At 43.0% G+C, this 20,809-nt stretch overlaps 1 protein-coding gene across 13 annotated transcripts in view; it reads left to right on the top strand.

Moving 5' to 3' along the window:
* The window catches only part of mamo (maternal gene required for meiosis), a 185,282-nt gene that overhangs the window by 100,000 nt on the left and 64,473 nt on the right, over window positions 1–20,809 (top strand). The window contains exon 1 of one of the 13 annotated variants that reach the window (XM_032439728.2): window positions 7,218–7,296. The exons of the other annotated variants lie outside the window; for them this stretch is intronic. The gene's annotated coding sequence lies outside the window, so the exon portion shown is untranslated. Of the gene's footprint in view, window positions 1–7,217; window positions 7,297–20,809 lie in introns of those variants that run through there. 13 annotated transcript variants of the gene reach the window in all.

Genomic DNA, 20,809 nt, shown 5'->3' with positions numbered 1-20,809 from the left:
GCTCTTGTTTCCATAGTTGTTTCAATATCAACGCATTCCTTTTGGCCTGGCCAATTGACTTGCCCACACACACACACACACACACACACACATACACACGCACACGCACTGAGACACACATGCGATAAAAATTTATTGAGCTGGGGCTTTTGGCCTGTGCCTCTGTCTGGACCCTGGACCTGGACCCGGACCCGGACCTGGATCTGTTGCATGCGCCTGGAAATGCCAGCAATATCTTCGTGGCATTTTGCGTTTTCGGGCGCTGCTTGTTGTTGCTGCTGTTGCTGCTGTCTGTTGTTTATTTTTATTGTTGCTGCCGTTGCTGCTGCAGCTTCTCAAAATCAATTGAGTTTAACTGCTTTTAATTTACTTGGAATTTGTACGGCTTTAATGGATTTATGTCGGCTTATGTTGCTGCTGCCGTGTAGCTGTTGTTGTTGCTGCTGCTGCTGCTGTTGCTGCTGCTGGCAACAGGTTGCTGCTGTCGCTGGTGACAAGCTGCCACATATTAAAATTTATCATGTGCTAAAAACTTATCAATTAAAAATATGCATAACATTTTTTATGCTTGGGCTGCCGTTTCGATAGATTTACGCTGCGCCCGCAGCAACATCAATCAAAATGCAGCAGCAACAGCAGCAGCAACAGCAGCAGCAGCCGCAGCAGCATCAAAATGCAGCCGCTTACAATTTGATGTCGCGACTGCAATTTAGACATGCCATGCCATGTTATTAACTAATTACAGGCGACTAATCTAAAACGCCGCGCCAAACAGGTGCCCATGCATCATATGCCCAGACCCAACAACAACAACAACAACAACAACAACAACAACAACAGCAGCATCAGCAGCAGCAGCAGCAGCAGCAGCAACAACAACAGCAGCTGCAGCTGCCTAATGAAAAGTGACATCTTGGCCATGGCCAGGCCTAAACTGTCAACGTCTGAGCCGTGCCCAGGCACAGCCACAGGACCGAACTCGTTTGCATGTCTTGTCATTCGTCATTCGATGTTGCTGCTGCTGTTGTTGTTGGAGTTGCTGTTGCTGCTCAGGTGCAGCGCCAGCAGCTAGAAGATGTCGCGTTTGCTGGCCACCCGCTAGCCAACACATGTCACATGTCATGTTTGCTGCACGCACTTGTTGCACTGCTTGTTGCTGCTGCTGCTGTTGTTGTTGTTGTTGTTGTTGTTGTTGTATGTTGTTGCTGTGGTTTCTGTTGCCGGAAGCAAGCTGTGTGTTAATTACAAAGTACGCTTTGCTGCTGCTGCTGCTGCTGCTGCTGATGATGATTATGATGTTGCTGTTGTGTTGCGTTGACATGCGTTGCTAAACGTGCCGCCGGTTGTTCTTGTTGCTGTTGCTGTTACTGCTGCACGCATTTAAATGAGGCAGCCGCTGACCAACTTGATTTCCTGCAACATGTTGCTGCTGCTGGCATATCGAATGCAGCTAACATGCTTTAGAGATTATGAAAATTAGATATACAAATCGGCAAACGGATGCTGCCAGCGACAGCAGCAACAGCAGCAACATCAGCATTTGATGGCTGCGAGATCAAAACGAAAAGCAACAAAATAATGAAAAAATGAAACAAATTTCGCTGCTTGAGTCATGTTGCCGCTGGCGGGGCACACAACATGCAACATGTTGCTGCGGGTCAGGGTCGTTGTTGCTGACGCTGCTGCTGCTGCTGGTGCTGTTGCTGTTGTTGCTGTCGCCTGCGTAAATTGCTTACCAATCAAATGACACTTGATGCCAGGCAAGTCGAGAGAGCGTCGCGGAAATTGCTTGAAACGGAAATGTGTTCGTCGTGGTTGCTGTTGCTGTTGCTATTGCTGTTGTTGCTGTTGCTGTTGCTGTTGCCAATTTCATGTCATTTGTTGACAACGCGTTGCGGATATTGTTTAGCATTTTGCATAAAGTTTAGAAAAGACGCAATTTGGGTTAGAAGGAAGTTGTCGCTTTGCGGTCGCAGCTGAAATGCGTGTCCCCCCCTCTCACAGACAAACACACACGCACACACATTTAAACACAAACATCGCACCGCACTCCACATATACCCTTTCCATTCGACCTGGCTCTTACGCTCTTGTGGCACCATTCAAAAATGCCCTCGGCATGGCTTAATTATAGTGCTTTGGCCAGCAGTGGCAGGCGCCGCCACAGCGACAGCAACAGCAACAACTGCCACGCCTCCTAAACACACTAACACACACACACTCATCTAAACACACACACATATATAGAAATAGCAAGCATTGGCTTTGGGCCACGTCCGCAGTTTTGTTGGTTTTTGGAATGTTTTTCTTTTCATTTTGGGGGCGTGCGGACTTTGACTGCCTGCCTCGTGGGGCGTGGTCAAGCCATGGCGTACTCCAAGCACTAGGAGCAGGCGGAAGGCCAAAAAAGAATATTTATTTCATACCAGTTCGACTTGATCAATGTGCTGAAAAATACGCCAAGAATACTTAATGCTTTGCTGCAGTAAATGAAAATAAAAATCTTAAGCTTCTAATCTAAGAAAAAAATTCGCTTTGACATTCAAATTCCACAAAATTTTGGCTTGCAGTCTTCAGTTATGTTGGCCTGAAATCAAGAATTATACTTTATATTACAATTGCCAGAATATGACAATATTTTAGACAAACTTTACCACTTATTATTCTGAGCATGATGAATAAAATAAATAATTTTTTACTTACACTCTAACAAATGAATATTAATTCAACGTAAAGCATATATTCCAGATCAGCATCAACAGCCGAGTTGATAAAGCCACGTCTGTCCGTCCGTCTGTATGTATTTCTATGCGAACTGATCTCTCAGCAAAGATGTATTCTTGAAACATTGGAGACTTTCTCTGAACGATGATTCAAAAAGTTGGTTCTGATATGAAAACCTTTTTTTTATATTAGGTTAACACGACCAAGCTTGGGATTTCATGGTTCCATTATGATCCTTATATATATATATATATATAGCTTCTATAGGAAATTTCGGTAGGAACTTATACGGCAAAATATTCTGTTTTCGAAATTATTTTTAACGAGCTCTGCATTATCGTGCTGAGCTATTCTCACATATTAGTCTAGGGCAAATGTCTGCGGGCGTATTAAATCTTTTTACTATATATATGAGGCCCAGAGTTCTATATGAAATCAAAGTTGAGCTCTTCATTTAAATACCTTTGAAAATCAACAAAAAATAAACATTTTCAGTGGTTCGATTCATGAACCTCGCCCTAAGGTTCGATTCTTGAACCTGATCTCCTACAACCATCAATGCTTAAACTGGATGTACAAATGTGAAGCGGTTCGGTTGAAAGGTTCGTTTAATGGCATATACGAAATTCGGTATAGCGAAACCGGCTTTTGCAGCTTTGATCTAAATATAAACTCGTAGAAAACATGGCATTTTCTGCTTGCCAAGCTACGCTGTCAGGTTGTGGTAGATGCGGCAGCTGCTTTTGGCAGCCACTGTGGCCGGCCGCCTCGCCTGTGTCATGCATTGGCTAAGCGCTTGCCATGGCCGTGGCCTATAATAATAAAATAGGCAATCCCAATGGCAGTTGGCACTTGGATTGCAGGTTTGCCAATCTCTGCACATCTCTGGCCACAGTTTTGGGCCTCTGAGCGTTTTCTTTGGCGCTGCAGCATTTGTCAATCGGCTGGCAATATGTCATTATACAGTTGCTGCTGTTGCAGCAGTTGCAATCATAATAATTTATGGCAACTCATTTGCTGTTTTTTACGCCCGCTAACGGTATGAAAGAGAGAGAGAGAGAGAGAGAGAGAGAGAGCGAGAGAGAGAGAGAGAGAGAGAGAGAGAGAGAGTGCGAAACTCGCTACCATTTGTGGCGCTTAATTATAGGCGGCTTCTGGCATCAGCATCAGCATCAGCAGGAGCAGCAGCAACAACTTGCACCCTGAAAGCTGATGTTGACGATGGATGCGCTTTAATAAGCACTTGCCTGCCAGATCATTAAAGTAAAAATTGATTTTCTAACTTGCAACGATTTTTGCATTAACAATTAGCTGCCTACCACTGCCTGTTGAAACTAGCCCCAGCCTCAGCTTCTCTCCCTCTCTCTCTCTCTCAGCATTTATTTTCTAGTTGCAGCTCATTCGCGCCGCTTTATTAATTAACAATGCCACACCAGGCAGCCGCATTTAAGGCATTAATTGCCTCAACCGGTTACTGGCTGCAACATCGGCATATAGGCTGGACGCCTAATCAATCTAGCAAATTGTCGCCCAGTCGCTATCTCGGAGCAATATTCAAACACCAAACTGATCTGCACTCTTCTCAGCCCATCTCTCCCTCGTCACCAGTCTCCCCCTCTCTCTCTCTCTCTCTCTCTCTCTCTGTTCGCTTTGCTGGCTGCCTCTCGCTCTTTTCTCTAATTATGACAACTACGCAGCGCTGTGCGTGCTCACGTGTTTTTCTAATTAGCCGGCCCCAAGATGACAATAAGCGATAAACCCGTCGCCAGCATTGGACGAGCAAATTGACAATCATCGCAACGTAGAACAGCCAGAGGCAGCATCTAGCAAAACGCAACGAAACGAATCGAATGTGCAGCTAGCAGTGCTGCCAATTTGTTTTAAAAATGCCAAGCATAGTGTTGCATAAAATCAAAAGGGAGGCCCTTTAAAAATGTGTTAGAAAATAATTCAATTTTGTAATTACAATTTTAAGGATTTCGCTTTCATTCGTTTTAATTTTGTTAGACATATTTTTATAAATTTTTTTAAAATCTATCCCTTTTTAATCTAGGCTTAAAATAAATGTTTTTCCTTTATAAAGTTCATGAATAAATAATTGTTATCTCTTGCCTTTATAGATCTAAATTATTAATAAATTTTTTTTGTTCATTTAATAATTCATAATTCTGTTTTTAAAAAACACATATATTAAAAGTTGATTTTCTTCTAACTTTGCTTGAAAATAAATAATCTTCTTGAAACAAGAATTGTTTATTTTTTTTATTGCTTTTTAATATCTGAGCTAATTCAGTTTGTTTCATATATTCTTAATTATTCACATTTTGAAGGTTTCTTGAATTAAAATGTTGTATAAATGTTAAAAAAAATACTTAAGGGCTTGCCGCTTTTAATCTGAGCACATTTCATTAAAGTAAAAAAATATATTCAAAAATTTTCTTAGGTTTAATTTATTAATTATATTTAATGTTTTTATTAAGTACATATTTCTTATTAAATCTTTTTATATTATAAATATTAAAAAACAATCTTTTAAAATTTGTTGATATTTTTATAATATTAATTTTTACTAGAAAACATTTTCTTTTAAAATCAAGGAATATAAATATATTTTCTTGACATATCTTATTATTTCTACGCAAATTATTTTTAAGCATCTTTTTGCTCAGCTCATTTTTTGGCAAGTTGGCAGCTCTGTCAATTCGAGCGTCTTCTTTTTGCCTTGCTGCGCGGCGTTCGCGTCAATGGCGCTGCCTGGCACACCCACTGCCAGTTGGCCAGGTTGGCAGCTTCCGCTGCCGCCCGTCCGTCTGCCGCCTGCCTGCTGCTGCCGGCTGCTACCTGCAGCCTGCTGCTTGCAACGCCCACTGAGCGTTGGCTGAGCTTTAATGCGTTTTCATTAAATACAGGCCCAGAGTTGGCCGAGGCTTGTTAGCTCTGCCTAAGTGTTTGTGTGTGTGTGTGTGTGTGTGTGTGTGTGTGCGCGAACACCTCCCACTTGGCAATCTAATATAGAGCCCGTTTACCCTCCACCCCCGCCACGTACCTTGCCCTGGCTATCAAGTGCTCGTTGCCGCGTGTTGGCGTCTTTTTTTTAGCTCCTTTTTATATATTTTTAAAGCCATTTTTCGCACATTTTGCTGACGTTTTGGCGCTTTTCGCTTCCGCATGCCTGAGTCAAGTCTTTCATACATATGTATATATTCGTCTATATACTTATATACATAGATATATGTATGTGTGTGCATTTGTTTGTATGTATGTTCTCTATCAATATTTTTAGCTATGGCTGCATCGCTCCACATTAATAACGCATCCACCCTCTAATTGCATTTTGCCTGGCCGCCTTAATCGAATTCCAATTGCTGCCACATGCCGCATGCCGCTTGGTGTATGCCGCATCGCTGCAGCCTCAACGATGCGCAATTTCGATTACGCGCTGCTATTTTCGGGGCGACCTGATAAGGCCATTCCCCTGAGCTGCTGCTGAAGCTGCGCTTCCCGGGGCCTTCTCCTTGAGGCTTTTCTTGACTTTTTCAGCTTTTCAGTTTTTTGCTTTTTGTTTTTAGAAAGTGGCAACGTTTCTTGGCCGCTTCCGCATTTCGCGTCCGCTGCTAAGTTATGTGCCCAGATTAGCGGGTGTGTGTTAACTGTGTATTTGCCGGTCAAGTCTATATACGCCGGACGGGCCTAATGAAAACCATAACTTTTAGCTTGCCTGGCATTTTGGGCCTGGCTCTACCCCCTCACTCTCCCTCTGTCTCTCTCTCAATCTCTCTCTCTTGCATTGCGGCACGGGTGACGCCTTTCTTTTGGTCTCAGCTCAGTGCCTGTTGCAAGATGTTCGTTGATGATTCTGTTGATAATTATGATGTTGATTCTGATTGGGACAATGCGACCTTTCTGTACTTATAAAGAGCGATATCTGGAATTATATTTCATTTAAAATTTACCCAATATGTCAGCGCAACACATGATATTTCTGGAATAGTACACAGATACTATACAGTTCAAGTATATTTCATTTTATGGCTACCGAAGGCCCTCCCCTTTCCCATTTGGTGTTGGATGAAGATGGTTTAGGGTAGACTAGAGCATTCTGGCTTGTTTCTATATCGAAACAAATCATTTTTATAGCAGTGTATGGTTCAGTTCGGCTGACAGTTCGGCTCTTTGGCTTGACAGCTGTTGCAGTTTAAGGTTGAGTGCATATTAGAAAAGTTTAGGGCTTAAAACGGTTGGTTTGGGGCAATTTCTTGTTCAATACAAACTAAAAATAAAATAAAACTATTCGAATTCGAAATCGAATGATACTTTTAGTATCCCAGTTTAGTTGTAAAAATTAAAGAATTGATAAATATATTTAAAACTCTATAATTTTTGAAATTGTTATAAATAGTACGTTATATAAGCATTTTCTTATTATCTTACAATTGTTTACATAATGTTGATTATTAACATTTAACTGATTTCCTTTTCTCATCTCTTTGCAGGTGAGTTCTAAAGTACTTTTTTGGCGCTAACTGGCGTAGTTTTTGCGACTTCGAAAAATGCAACCAAATTGCAGCGCAGGTAAAAAATGCCTTAAATAGCTATTCAGGTTGGCCAAAAGACTTGACAACAACAACGACAGCAACAACATTAGCATAAAAATGAGCAGCAGCAGCAGCAGCAACAACAACGAATAACCAGAGCCAAATTAAAACAATTTGTAAAAAGTTCACACAGTTATAAAGATACAGATACATAGATATACGCGCACAGATATATGCATGCATAGATACATATGTATATTTATATATGCATATACATATATGTATATACATATGCAGTTGGCTGATTTTGGCTAAAGGCTGTCACATTTTGCGGCTGCGGCTGCTGCTGCTCCTGCTGACGACTGGCCATAGAGAAATGACCACAAAATGTGCGCATAAATCAACACAATGGCCAAATGCAGCGGCAGCAGCAGCAGCAGCAGCCGCCAAAGGTGTGGAGCCTGCAACAGCAACAACAAGAAGAACAACAACAACAATAAATATAAGATCACATAGAAAATGCAAATTTCACATGGAAAACGAGCCGCGGGGGATGACAATTTGTTGTTGTTGTTGCTGCTGCTGACTCAAAACAGTTGCTGCCGTGCAAGTCTGTTGCTGCTGCTGTTGCTGTTGCTGCTGCTGCTGCGAAATGAATTAATAAACTTGCAACGGCAGCGGCTTTTGTAAAAATGCCGCCAATGCTTGTTGCTGCTGCTGCTGTTGCTGTTGCTGTTGTTGTTGCGTTGCAGCAACAATACGCAATGAAAACCGAACAAACGAAATTGAAATCTGACACCAAAAGAATTGACACACACACACGACTTTGCTGCGGAGACTCTCAAAAAATGCAAATTCAACGAGCGTTCGCCCAAATCAATGAAAATTGACCAACTAACCACCCACCCGCCCTGCCCGCTCACACCGCCACCGACACTGACCACAAGCAACTCCCCACACAAACGCCCAACTGCAGCGCAAAACCCTCGCGCTTACTTTACTCAAATTGCTTTTAAATTGTTGGCAACTAGGCAAACTAGCCGCTAGAGCGCTCGACTAAGAGATATCCTTTAAAATACGCCCATGAAGTATGATCTGCAAGAGGGTGTGCACTTGGGTCTATTTCATTCGAGTTCTACGATCAACGAAAGGAGCTTAGTCCACGAATTATTTTCAAGCTAAAAGAAATCCATTCTGAAGGGGTATACGTATTATTGCATTCTGTAAGAGAAGAGTATAGCTTTTGAAAAATACAATATAGAAACCGGAAAAGGGTCAATCGAATAAGTAAAGGGTCTATTAAAATATATATTTATCGATATTTATCGATTATAACATCGATGTATATAGATAGTCGATAGCTTTCGAAGAATAATATTGATCTTTCCAAATCAGCACTTAACGATGCAGTCCGATATATATTGATTTAAGTCAATATTTATCGATTAGTAAATCTATATTTAGAAAGTCGATTGCTTTTGAGAATCGACATTGCTTAGCTCCGATGTGTATCGATTATGCAAATTGATACTTATATATCTTACCAGAAATATCGATAAATATTGAATTGTGTTTTTGCTTGTAAAATAAACTTAAAAGGACAAATAGAAGACCAAATAGACCAATCCAATTACAATATAGATATATCTTCTACGCTCGTTGAATTATCCATTTTGATTATTTGTATTAGTTGCAGGGTATTCAAAGAAATAACAAGCTTTGCAAAACGATAGTGTCCCTGCAGCAGCAACAGCTGCTGCTCCATTGGTCAGCAATTGAAATGTCCCGTGTCCATTGGGCTGCTGCTGCGGGGCTCTGCGGCAAGTTGCTGCTGCTGCTGGTGCGCTGTTATTGTATTGATTTGCTTGCCTTAAAAATTGATCTTAATTTTCATGGGGCAGCAACTCGACTACGAATGCGACTACGACTACGAGTTCGGCTTTGGCTTGCGGTTCATTTGCATATCTCGATTTAGCATTTGAGTTGCATTCGAAATGATTATGAATAACTGTTAATTGTGTTTGGGCTATTACGTTGCATAAAACGCTTTTTGGCCGCGGGCAACGCCCCCCCCCCCCCCCCCCCCCCCTCCTCGCCGCACTTCGTCCCCAAAGACCTTTTGAATAATTTGCAAGCGATTTGAATTGCATTGCATTTCCGTTATGGGTTTGGGGAAACTCCAGCTGAAATATGAAACATACAAAATCGAACCATTGAATGCCACATTCAAATCTTTTGACATTCAGCCCATTCACACGCACAAGTACAGTGATACCTGCCCAAATTAAACAGTTTGTCAGACTTGTACTAAATCTCGCATATGTACTAAATGCCGCATTATATATTATCGTATATTTTATCGCACCATATTTCGTATATCGTTTCATATGCCATAATCAAAGTTAGTTTTTTATATACCGTAAAACTTGCAAAGAACTTCTGCACTTTGTCTCCATCAAATGGTATTGTGTATCGTATGCCGTTCAGCCTTTTGATTGTGTATAGTTAAGTATATCGATTGCATTATATATAATAAACTTTTATTTATTTATATCGTATATATCAAATAATCTTTATCGTAATCATTATATTTATCGTATTGTACGAGAAATCAGTACGGAAAACTATTCACAGTTTCATATAGTTTTCTCTTGCGCCGTTCCAATTTGATCTCCTCTTTTTACATTTCTCTCTCTTTCTCTATCTTGCTCATCCACTCTCTCTCTCTCTCTCTGCCTCTCATTTTCATGACCATCAGTTTGGCAGGTTAAGCACAGAGTTCACGGCTATTTCAAGCATTGCTGCAGCCGTAAACCCCGCACTCCCGCCCTTTCCTCTAAAACCTGCTCAATGTCTGCTGCTTTCCGTCTATATATATCGGCTTTTGACTGAAGTCTGTCCTAATGACAACGGTAGCAGCTACTGCTAGGCAATTACTTAATTTACACTTGGCTGTTTTTTGTAACCTGTTGCTGTTGTTGTTGGCTGACATAAAAAATTGTGGGGCCTGGACTGGGCAAAGCGATTGAACAGCAGAGGCAAAAAAAAAAAAAGAAAAAACTCTGCTCAACGGACAATAGCAGAGTGTGGCCACAATTCAAAATTGCGCAACGGGCAACGCCTCCTCCCGCTGCAGTAAACCCCACTCCTACCCCTGCACCGCATACTCCCGCTGCTGTTATTGCTGCTGCTGCTGCTGCTGTTGACTTGGCGCGTAAATCAAGCGACGCTGACGCTGAACAGCCGCGGCTCAGCTACTGAAGCAGAAAATTACTTTCATCATAATTTAAAGTTACTTATGACCGCAGCAGCCCCCGAGAGGGACTCCACAGTCGAGAGTCTGAGAGTCTGCGAGTTGCTGGAGTTGCTGTTGCTGCTGCTGCTGCTGCTGCTGCTGCTGCGGTTGCTGATTGTCTTTGGCTGGGCTGCACAAATTGAAAAATCATCTGGGTGCAAGCAGGATGTGCTGCCTGCGCCTGCTCCTGCAACTGTTGCAACTGCATATGTTGCAGCCAAGGCAAACATTTGCACGTCAAACAAAGTGGCAGTGAAATAACAAAATTATGTTGGCAGATTTGTGGCGACGTTGAAATTATTGCAACACTGCGAACTGCAACTGCGAACTGCAACTGCAACTGAAAACTGCAAACTGCAAACTGCAAACTGCTGCACTTGAGCTGTGGCCCATAATTGCTATGTGCTGTGACGTTTGTGGCATGAATGATGTGGCGTGGGCTTCCTCGGCCGCTACTGGGCACACTCTCACACACTGAGCCCGATCCACATTTTGCATAAATTACACTTCATTTGATTTGGGCAAGTCGCGTCTCCAATGACAATGCCACAGCCCAGCAGCAGCACCAGCAGCAGCAGCAGCAGCAGCAACTGCTGCAAATCTGCTGGCCATGGCCACAATCAAGTCAAGTGTTTATTTGTTTATGGGCCGTGCCGAGCGAAACTCTATTTCTTTATGCTGCTGCTGCTGCTGCTGCTGCTTCTTTTTTAAGTGAGTGAGTGGCATGTTGCACGTTGCATGTTGGTGGTCCACATTGCGCGTTCCTTTCGTGCGTTTGTTTGCCGCAATTAGCGTGTGGGTAGCAGCAGCAGCAGCAGCAGCAGCAGCGGGCGAGTGAAAGTTGCGCGTTGTGTTGCCTGCATTTTGATAAGCTCCCCCACAGTCGGCACAGCACAGCCCCCCGCCCCAACTACTCGCCCAGCTGAACCCATAATGCACACCTGTTGCCTGTTGGCTGCCTGCTTGCTGCCTGCTGCCTGTTGCAACCGGTTCGTGTGTTGCCTCCGAGCTCGTTAGTTAATGCAAAGCGCTGTAAATATTATAGCAGAGCGCGTTCCATTATTGTATTAACAACAGTTTGCAGTTCGGGCGCACATAGTTGAGGCTTTACTTTACTTTAGTTTTTTTGCGCCAATTTTTTTTAGCTTTGTGGTATTTTTAGAGCCTGGCCAAACGGCATTTTTTATTACCACGCTAGATCTCGTAAGTTTTTGGCTATTTTTAGCCAAATGACATCAAATAATTTTTTGTGGTTTTTGTTAAAGTTTTGTTAGTTTCTGTTGCTGTTGTCGCGCGAGTGATTTATATTGTAAATGATTTACATGGGCTTTTATTAACTCAATTTGAATGCCACAAAAATCAACGTTAACTGCGACATTAGGTCACGTAATTGTTCTAGTAGCTTCTAAAATTTAATTATGATCATAAAAAGCACCTTTCAAATGGGAGCATAAATAACATGAATTGGCTGTGTAAAATAACAGTGTTGGAAAATGCATTACTACGCTCAGCCTGTAAGCCTCTTCTCAAATTAAATCCTTTTTTTTTTGCAATCGAGCATATGAGTGTGAGTTGAGAATCTGATAAAAATCAGTGCTGGGCAACACTAAAGGGTTTTAGTTGTGGCAGTTGATCAACATTAAACGCTCCAGTAGGATTTTCCAGCATATATATATTAGATTAATAGCTTCAAATACCCAAATTAAAAAATATCAAATCTCCAGATGAACGTGAGTTAAGTACCTTAACAAAAAGCAGTCCTGTACAATAATTAAATAGGTTCCGTTAATAAATTAAACAACACTTAAGGCATTTATTTAAACAGCGTCTAACGTTTTCCAGTTAGCCTAAACATTTCTATTCGGAATTATAGTAAAATATATTTTTTATTTTACTTTTAATTGCTGTTTTGGAAAATTTCAGTTATCTCGAATATGCCGCACAACGGTTTTTGGCCATTGTTTAATGGATTTCTTTTCAGCCCTAAGGGAATGCTGAGGTGTTTGGTTATTTCGAGGGGTTTTTTTTATATATATATTTATTTATTTTAGTTGTTTTTTCTTTTCATTTTTTGAGTGTTACGGAGTTGCGGCCACATTACTCATGCGCCGTGTTGCACATGCGGGTATAAAATAACAGATTTATGCCTACGTTGCAGGCAATGACACGCCAATTAGCCGCCCAGCAACAGCAACAACAAAGAGGCTTGCAAATAAAGCTTTGACATTTTTATGATGCTAAGCGGGGAACAGCTACAACAACAGCAACAACAGCAGCTACACGTTGAGCCTTAAAGCCAGACTGGAACAATCTTTGGGAAGCCAAGACAGCCCCCAGGCAGGCAGCTGGCTGACCTTTGCATGCGTTGTTTTTGTTTGTGTGTGTGTGTGTGCGTGTATGTGTGTATTGCGCTGTCTGCGGAGGCGAATTGAGTTTGACAGCTGGGGCGACACGATCCGATTGCGATTGCGATCGCTCTTTGACCTTAATACGCGCCAGCTGCGTCAACGTCAGCGCCCGGGGGCAACATGTCTTCGATTGCCTGTCCCCCCGGTTCCCCCCTCTACTCCTCCTGTATGCACCGCTTGCAGTGCTGCGGGCTGCATTGTCATTTGACACCTCATTTGGGGCTGCGGCGGGCACGCACAGCTAATAAGCGCTCAATAAATGTGCAACACCCGCTGGCAATGGCAACATGTTGCTGCCGTGCCAAGTTGCTGCCGCGGCTGCTGCTGCTGGTGGTGGTGCTGCTATGCGTGCGGCAACAACAATGCATGTGGCATACAATTTTTTTTTTTTTTGCAATCAACGGGGCAATCTCATTAATAAATTGCGCTGCATGCAACGTTGGCAACATGTTGCTGTTGCTGTTGCGTCTAATGCTGAAAACGGCAGCAACATTAATTGGCTGCTTACAGCTGACAAGGCAGCGACTCTTGTTGCTTGTTGTTAATGTTTCTGTTGCTGTTTTTGCTGTAGCTGGTATCAATTTAACTGCCGATAGGTGGCGCTGCTGCATGCCATCATCAGCAATTGCAACGGCCATGGCAGCAACATTTATTGTTTATGCATTTGTGAAGGCAAATTTTCAACAGTTGCTTTTTTTTGGTAAGGGGTGGGGAAGACTAATTGATTTTTATGCGCAACCATGTCCACAACAACAACAACAACAACGACAACAACAACAACAACAACAATAACGACAACATTGAATGCTGCATAGGCGGCACATATTTTAAGCACAAATTACAAAGCAATAATCATAAATCTTTTTTGCGGCTCAGCAGCAGCAGCAGCAACAGCAACATGCTGCTGCCATTTATCAAAATATCAATGTGTGTGTGAGTGTGCGTACGTATGTGTGTGGCAGATGCCAGACAAATGGGCATTGCGTGTGCCATATCAATGCAATGTTGTTGCTGTCGCTGTTGTTGCTGGGTTTGTTGTTGTCATCGTCGCTCAAATGTTGATAACTTTGCTGCCAGCAACAATTGCAAATGGAGCACGTGGCCAAAGCAGCAGCAACAACAAAGGCAACTGCAATTATTGTTGCTCCCCCCGCTCCCCCGACTACTGCTGCTGCTGCTGCTTCTGCTGCGACTGCGACTGCCGCAACTGATTGCTCTTGATTAAATGCTAGTCACTCACTTGAATACTTGAATCTGCAGAACCGAGATGCGGCCCCCGGAAATTGTTTGTGCCACGAACTGCAGTTATGCACCTCGCAGCCGGCGTCTTGCTAACATTTAAACGGCTTCCTGGCGGTTGCTATTGCTCCTGTTGTTGTTGTAGTTGTTGTTTTTGTTGTTGTAGACGAACGCTTGTCCAGTTGTACAAGTGGAGCATCCAGCTGCTGCTGCTGCGCCTGTCTAATTTTGATGGATCTTTTGGCTGCAGTTAAAGTCTAGCGAGCAGCGCAAAAATGTTCTCTTTCCGCAGAAACTAGTATTTTTTTATTTTTATGCAAAAAATTTAAGACTAAGTCTTCAAATTAAAATAAGAATTTCAATTGGAAATAGTTTGCAATAATAAACAATTCACGTATTTTAGTGTTGTATGTTGTTTGGTTAATATAACATACGTATTAAAGGTATAAAGGTATTTTTTCGGTATTATTATACCTTTTAAATATTAGTTTTATAACATTTAGTACTTTAATTCATACAAAAATAAAATTTGTATGACATATTAGTAAGCTTACTTTTGGCATTGAGTATTGTTGTTATTTTAAGTGACCCAAATCAGCATATGGTATTTTATTGGATCACTTGGTATTTAATTCGCTGCTGCCTACTAGCCTAGTTTTGAGTTGCAATTTGTGTTAATCCTGTGCATTAGCCAAGCCGCTTTATAAGCCCATAGCGATTGCTGCTCAGTTGACAAGCCAGCGGCTCAGCAACAACAACAACAAAAGCAATAACAACAGCAGCAGCAACAACAACAACAACAGCATTTACAGATTGCAGCTGCGTGTTGCTGCGGTGTCAAAACCGTTTGCTACAACAACAGCAATAATAAACGACAACAAGAACCGCAACGATCCCTAGCTTATTAAAGTTTAATGACTATTGGGGTGGTCTTGGCACGTAGCTGTCACAGTTGCTGCTGCTGTTGCTGTTGCTGTTGCTGCTGCTGCTGCTGCTGCTGCTGTTGCTGCAGTCGCTGACGATTTGCGCAATGCGCGCAATGGCAGCAAATAATTGCAACGGCAACGTGCAACGATTTGCGGCCTCAACGAGGTGAAGGCAACAACAGCAACAAATGTTTATATGAAAATTGAAAACGATCATTTCGCAATGCGCGCACGGCGACAACAGCAGCAAACGACAACAACAACAGCAGCAACAACAGCAGTAGCAACAAAAAAAGAACCGACGTTTTCTTTTGATGCTTTGCATTCGGCACGCAAAAAACAGCAACAACAACAACAACAACAACTGCAAATACAGCATTTCTGCCGTTTCATCATGGCAACAATTGGCTAATAATATAAATCTAGTGCCCGAAAAACACAACAGCAACAGCAACAGCACCAGCAATAGCAACAACAAAAAAGACAACAACATACACAGCAATCGTCTTTGGCCCAAGGCTGGCCGCTGCTGCATGTTTTCGTTGCTGCTGTTGTAGTTGTTGCTCCAGTTTTGTATTATTATTGTACGTCTAATTTAATTGCATTTCGATTGCTGACCCCTCATGGCAGCTATATGTCAATAAAATTGCTGCTGCACGCCAGCAACATGCACTTGTTGTTGCTGCTGCCGCTGTTGCTGCTGCTTATCGTCTGACCACAAATAACTGCAAATTGTGTGTATAAAAATGCAAACTGCATTGTTTGTCTATAGCTTATCTGCAGCAACTGGCCAGTAAATCAGCGTAACAGGCGCAGCAGCCACAACAACAACAGCAGCAGCAACAACAGCAGCAGCAGCAGCAATGGCAACAAACTGCCGGGCAACACGCATGCGCCACCAAAAGTCATGTTCGTGCCACAAAGGCGACACCAAAGCCATACATATTGTAGGTGGCAGCAACAGCAGCAGCAACGGCAACTACAGCAACAGCAACAGCAACAGCAGCGAGCAGCAGTTGCATTTAAATATGGCAATTGTAGCTTAAAGCAGCTAAGCAGCAACACACACACACACACGCACACACTACACACCCTAGCTAATCATTTTGGGTAATAATTTTGCATTTTTTGTGTGTGCAGCATGTTGCAAGCGCGCGCCCTTTTTTTGTTGCTTTTTCTTTTTGCTCGTATATAACTGTCCAGCGCGTGGGCGTGTGGCAGCTGCCCAGTCGCATAGAGAGAATTGCGGCAACGCTTGCCACTTTGAACCCGCCACGCAGCAGCAGCAACAACAATCAGCAACAGCAACAGCAGTTGGAGCGAGTGGCAACAATAGAAAGCTACGCAGGAAGCAGCAGTTTAAATGCTTTGCAGTTTAAATTTATGAGCAGCACCCAAAGCGAAATCCTTTCACCAGCTTAGACAACGCATTAATAAATCAATAACGCGTTTATAATCATAGTCGTTGTTGCAGTTGCAGTTGCTGCTGCTACTGCTCCTATTGCTGTTGGCCAGCAACTTCCGTGCGGCAGGCAGCCAGTGACAAGCGGCAATTTGGAGCGACAGCGTGGCAACACCTTGGCAACATTGTTGCTGGGGCAAGAGCGAGAGCAATTAACATGCCAGGAGAGCCTTTGATCACAATAATATGCAGCGTGCCTTGCAACATGTTGCGCAACTTATCAAAATAATCATCATTCACATCGACAACGGCACAACAGCAACAGCAACAGCAGCAGCAACAACAACAACAACGAAAAACTACAACAAGCACAGCAACAACAACAACTGCAACGCAGGCAGCATTATGATAATCGCAATGCGGCGGCAATGTTGAAACGAAACAAAAATTGCAACTGTTTCTCATGCAGCGTCTAGAGCGTTGCCGCGCTGTAGCGGCAAAATGCAACTGCTGCATGTTGCAATTAATAATCGACGTGGCAAAGCAGCTCGCAAGGCGCGGCAACAACAACAACAGCAGCAACAACTGCGTCGTGCGCCCTTCTTTTTGATTTAAAATGTGCCGCCATCGTTTTGGACCGCACGTAGGCGTACTCACACGCATATATACATACAAATAAACATATATATGCATCGCCCCCCTCTTCTGGCTGCGCGCACCCAGCTGCCCTTCAGCCCCATACACCTGCAACAGTGGAAGAAGCGTTGCTGCTGCTGCTGCTGCAACCACTTGGCATCATCAGTCAAGTGTCTGCTGCTGCTGCTGCTCTGCCTGACCGCCCGCCCGCCCGCCGACAATGTCACTGTCTCGTGGCACTGACGGTGCCGCTGGCATCTTTGTGTGGGTCTTGCAGATCGTCATCGAGCGATTGACCACAATAGCTGCTTGTTGCCTGCTGTTAGCTCCAAAAGATACACACACAAAGCTAAACAAGTCAGCCGTAGAATTTGTTTTATTTATTAACTACAAAACTAAAGTATTAAAAAGATATATACATAAAATTATACACATAATAAAGCCTCCAACAGAATATATATACAATTAAATTATAGCCATTTCGATCGTCAGCAGACTCGGCGATCAACGCCTGTTCGCCTTATGCAAACCCTTAATTTGATGAGAATTTCAAGCAGCTCTCATTGACAACGCAATTAACAGTGTTGCAAAACTATTTAACATTCAACATCAACAATCGGACATTTATTTAATTTAGGTATTTTTTGCTTATGTTAGCCGTTACACGCAATCCAATTCATATCATTTTTGATTTAAGTCTCACTTCAAGCTTCTTTGAATTTCGCTTTAGCCTCACCTAAAGCTTTAAATCAATTTTTAATAGCACTTAAAGATTCTTCAAATCTCGCTTAAGGCTCGTCCAAAGTTTCTTTAAAATTTGATTAAATCTAGCTAAAAGCTTACCCAACGATCATCCAAAGCTTACTTAAAGCTCACGCAATATACCCATCAAAATGCTCACTCGAAGCTGCTTTAGCGTTCGCTTAAAGCTCAATGTTTCATTAAATCGAACTTAACGCTCGCTTAAAGCTTCTTTAAAGCGCACTTAAAGCTCACTTGCCGCACACTCAAGGCATCTATAAGGCTCATTTAAATTTAACTTGAAGCTTTTTTTAAGGACACTTAAAGATCACGCAAACCTTCCTTAAAGGGCACTTAAAGCTAACGCCAAGCTCACTTAAAGCTCCCTTAAGGAAGGAATTCGTTATTTTGCAGCTTCTATATATTTTTTTTACCTTTAGATTTTAACTCCACAATTTTGGCAAATAAATAAACTACTCATGTGCTCAACTTTAGAAAAATGCCAAATGGAAAAGGCTTTAAACGTTAGTAGCTGAACTCGGCTATGTGCGTTTTAACACAATGCCACGCCCAACGGGCGGCGCTTGACGCTGAAAATTTATGTGGCCCACTAATAAGTCGGCTGGCAATTACGCTTATAAATAAATAAATCAGCGCTGCAAAAACTTCGATGGCGGCGCCTTTGTGGAGAAGCCACTGGGAGAGCCGCTGGGTGCCGCGTGCTGTGGGTGTGACAAGTGCAGCGAGTGGTGCAGCGGTCCAGCGGCGCCATTCAAATTCAAATTCACATGTGATCGCCCAAGCATGAGTCAGCTACTCCACACGGAGGCGGCCTCTCGATTGGAAATTGTGTGTGTGTTTTTGTGTCTGTGTGTGTGTGTGTGTGTGTGTGTGTGGCGGTGGGGCGGCATGGCTAGGGAGTGGAGAAGCTTCTAAGCTGCTTCTCGTCAGCGGCGCTTAATTAGAAAATTGCTAATAACTCATGCACACGAACAAATTTCAATATTAATGAGGTTTTAAGGCACCGGCCACGGCTGCAACCGCAACAACAGCAGCAGCAACAATTCTGGAACTGCGGCAACTGCAACGGCAGCGGCAACGGCGTCTTAATTGAAAACTTTTTGAATCGTGCCGTCAAATGAAGAAGATGCACCAGCACCAGCGGCAGCAGCAGCAGCAGTTGGCAGGCCCTGGCCCAAACTGTGCGCAATGGGAGGCACAGCAGCAATTGTTGCTGCTGCCTGTCTTACGCTGCCTGCCTGCCTGTTGCTCCTGTTGCTCATTAAGTTGCATGAAAACTCAATAGGTTGCTGTTTCTTGTGCTATTTTTTTTCAGTTCTTCTGCGCAATTAACGGTCGCCGTCTTTGACTGATTTAGTTATCAGCTGAGCAGCAACAGCAGGAGCAACGACAGCAACATGTTGCTGGCATTCATAATTAGCATGCAAGCGGCATAAATCGCGGCAGCGGCAGCAACAACAATTAACAGACCCAAATTGCATGCAGCACACAGTGCAGGCAAATGTAAAATGCCGCTTTCTCTCTCTGCCACACAGCGACAGCGGCAGCAGCTACTTAGCATGCAGTGCAGTGCTTGATGCCTGCAACAGAACACGTAGGCAATAGCAGCAGCAGCAGCAGCGACTGTCAATTATATTAGTTGCTGTTACACAGCGCGCTAATTCAAAAATCATGCGTGGGCAGCAGCAACAGCAACAGCAGCAGCAACCTGGCACGCCAGCAACATTGCCCTCTATGCCAGCAGCAACATGGACGCTAGCAACTTTTCTTAATTAAGTGACGACCTGTTGTTGTTGCTCAGCTGTTGCTGGCTGTCGCTGCTGCATGCAAATTTAATTTGCGTCTTGCCGCGACCTTTGGCCATTGCGTGTTGCTGCTGCTGTTGTTGCTGCTGCTGCTGCTGCTGCTGCTGCTAGCCCCGGCCATAACTTCTCGGCAGCAACATTTCGCATTGTTGTTTGGCCACAAATTGATATTTAACTGGTTGGCTCTGGGTCTGGCCTGGTAAAAGTTCGCACGACTTTTCGCCTATTTAACATTTACGATACGTTCGTAACCGGGCCTCCCTACCCCTCTCCCTCTCTCTCTCTCTCTCTCTCTCGATCTCTTCTCGATCTTTTTGCGATATTCTCGATCGTTGCTTCTGTCGTTATCTGTGGCAATATCTCTGGGGCCAATCCACTTCTGCTGTTTGCCAGCATTTCTATCGTGTGTGTGCGCCGTTAATGTTTTTACTTAACCAGATACACGCACACACACACACACACACTTACACACACTCATGCACCTCGTTGCATGCTGTGTGCGTAGCGCAATAAATCAAAGTTTTATTTGTTGAAATAAATTCACAGTTTATTGGTTCGTTATTATTTGCGCTGCTGTTGCTGCTGCTGCTGCGCCAATGAATGTTGTTGCTGGCTGAGTGCAACAGCAACAACAACAGCAGCAACAACAACAACAACAACAACAACAGCAGCAACAACTGCGACAGACAGCTATCAAACACTCGCAACTGCCGGAAATGTTTATTGTTCTTGTTGTTATTACTGTTTTTGTTGTACTTGTTGCTGTCGCTGTTGTTGCTGGTCTCTTTCTAATTTTTGCTTCGCTGATTGCTTGAATATCATGCGTTTAGCTGACGGCCAACGAATGAATTTGAATCGAATTTATTGCTTTGACTTAACGAAGCCTTCAATTTTGCCATGCCTAAAATTGATCTTAAACAAAATCAATAAGAGCTCTTGAAAATTCTCAGCAGCCTATTTATGTGAATATACTTTCACTCAGTACAATATTTTATATATAATTTATCTATTTACAATAATAATTAATATATTGTTGCCTTTGTTTCGCATTGTTTGCCAACTAAGTACTTCACGTAT

Source organism: Drosophila virilis, chromosome X (assembly GCF_030788295.1).
Source record: "Drosophila virilis strain 15010-1051.87 chromosome X, Dvir_AGI_RSII-ME, whole genome shotgun sequence".
In the NCBI taxonomy this organism is placed as follows: Eukaryota; Metazoa; Arthropoda; class Insecta; order Diptera; family Drosophilidae; genus Drosophila; species Drosophila virilis.
The sequence above is the reverse complement of the archived record's forward strand: the minus strand, read 5'-3'. Positions and strand labels throughout refer to the sequence as shown.